The 2,500-nt window shown below is 40.5% G+C and overlaps 1 pseudogene; it reads left to right on the top strand.

Annotated features, from left to right (window-relative positions):
- The first annotated feature begins 1,745 nt into the window (after positions 1–1,745).
- On the top strand, positions 1,746–1,897 carry LOC142356472 (5.8S ribosomal RNA; annotated as a pseudogene).
- The last annotated feature ends 603 nt before the right edge of the window (positions 1,898–2,500 follow it).

The raw sequence follows: 2,500 nt of genomic DNA on the forward strand, positions 1-2,500 counted from the left end.
GAGAACGTCACAAGCTGATCACGCTCTATGATATGACTAGTATTATGTTGCTTCTAGTAGGCTAAGCGCAAGCCGAAACATCAACATGTGAAAGTCGTAGAATTTTGCAATCAAACTGTGGCTAGTACTGTGATGTTACTAGTAACCTGGTGTTCCGTCATATGGCCAAGAGAGCATTTGAAGGCGAAACTTCTGCATGGGAAAGCTGCATCATGATCAAAATTTTATATCGAGTATTATGTTGACGTTAGTAGGCCTTGGCCGAAAACGCAGCATGTGAAAGGTATAGATAAAAGTTATTGTTGCAGTCAGTACTGTGTAGTTACTAGTAGCTGGATTTAAGCTCAAAATGAGACACTGTTGGTGAAACTTCAATCATGAGAATGTCACAAGCTGATCAAGCTCTATGATATGACTAGTATTATGTTGCTTCTAGTAGGCTAAGCGCAAGCCGAAACATCAACATGTGAAAGTCGTAGAATTTTGCGATCAAATTGTGGCTAGTACTGTGATGTTACTAGTAACCTTGTGTTACGTCATATGGCCAAGAGAGCATTTGAAGGCGAAACTTCTGCATGGGGAAGCTGCATCATGAACAAAAGTTTATATCGAGTATTATGTTGACATTAGTAGGCCCTGGCCGAAAGCGCAGCATGTGAAAGGTATAGATAAAAGTTATCGTTGCAGTCAGTACTGTGTAGTTACTAGTAGCTGGATTTAAGCTCGAAATGAGACACTGTTGGTGAAACTTCATCATGAGAACGTCACAAGCTGATCACGCTCCATGATATGACTAGTATTATGTTGCTTCTAGTAGGCTAAGCGCAAGCCGAAACATCAACATGTGAAAGTCGTAGAATTTTGCGATCAAATTGTGGCTAGTACTGTGATGTTACTAGTAACCTTGTGTTACGTCATATGGCCAAGAGAGCATTTGAAGGCGAAACTTCTGCATGGGGAAGCTGCATCATGAACAAAAGTTTATATCGAGTATTATGTTGACGTTAGTAGGCCCTGGCCGAAAGCGCAGCATGTGAAAGGTATAGATAAAAGTTAGCGTTGCAGTCAGTACTGTGTAGTTACTAGTAGCTGGATTTAAGCTCGAAATGAGACACTGTTGGTGAAACTTCATCATGAGAACGTCACAAGCTGATCACGCTCTATGATATGACTAGTATTATGTTGCTTCTAGTAGGCTAAGCGCAAGCCGAAACATCAACATGTGAAAGTCGTAGAATTTTGCAATCAAACTGTGGCTAGTACTGTGATGTTACTAGTAACCTTTTCTTACGTCATATGGCCAAGAGAGCATTTGAAGGCGAAACTTCTGCATGGGGAAGCTGCATCATGAACAAAAGTTTATATCGAGTATTATGTTGACGTTAGTAGGCCCTGGCCGAAAGCGCAGCATGTGAAAGGTATAGATAAAAGTTATCGTTGCAGTCAGTACTGTGTAGTTACTAGTAGCTGGATTTAAGCTCGAAGTGAGACACTGTTGGTGAAACTTCATCATGAGAACGTCACAAGCTGATCACGCTCTATGATATGACTAGTATTATGTTGCTTATAGTAGGCTAAGCGCAAGCCGAAACATCAACATGTGAAAGTCGTAGAATTTTGCGATCAAACTGTGGCTAGTACTTTGATGATGCTTGTAGCCAACCGAATTGGTTGAAAAGCCCAATAAGTAAGCTAACTTGGGAGAGCTTGTTGGAAACCAAATGCTACTAGATTGGTCCAAATACATCCTTCAACAGGGGATCACTTGGCTCGCTTTACGAAGAGGAGCACAGCTATATGTGTTAATTCGGTATGAATCGCAAGATTTGTTTACCGACCTCTCTAACGCAAAAGGCGGTCTCGGCTTCGGCTGTTGACTGCGTCCGATTCAGGGTTATATAACTCTCGATTGAACACATTGATGTTCTATTGTTGGTGCTTCCAATAAAATTGGAACACTTAAAGCAGAACCGATTCAAATAATAGCATTCTGATCAATGATTGCATTCCTTGATCAAGAACTGCTGGAGTCATTGTGATGGCGAATTTTCTTCATAAGAAAATTGCAAAGAGACGGAACTTAATGAGACTAGTATTATGTTGTTTCTAGTAAGCGGAAGCTGAAACAGCAACATGTGAAAATCAAGTTTTGTTCAATGATCTCGAGGCGATAAGTACTATGAAGCAACTAGTAGCCTAAGCATGACTCAGATTTGAGACAGTCAAAAAGACTGGCGAAACTTCTTCACATGAAAGTTACATAGAGAACTACAAATGTATACAGCGAGTATTATGTTGTTTCTAGTAGGCGAAAGCTGAAACATCAACATGTGAAAGTTGTCTGCAAACTGTAGAACGATATGTGATTAGTACTGTGCTGTTACTAGTAGCCAGTCTGACTGTAGAAGCCAAGACAAAGGGAAACTAATGCATCTGAAAAGGACAAGTTATGGAAAGGTATGCACGATAAGTATTATGTTGTTTCTAGTAAGCGGCAGCT

The sequence above is a fragment of the Convolutriloba macropyga genome, unplaced genomic scaffold (assembly GCF_964194025.1).
Source record: "Convolutriloba macropyga unplaced genomic scaffold, txConMacr16.3 SCAFFOLD_470, whole genome shotgun sequence".
NCBI lineage: Eukaryota > Metazoa > Xenacoelomorpha > Acoela > Convolutidae > Convolutriloba > Convolutriloba macropyga.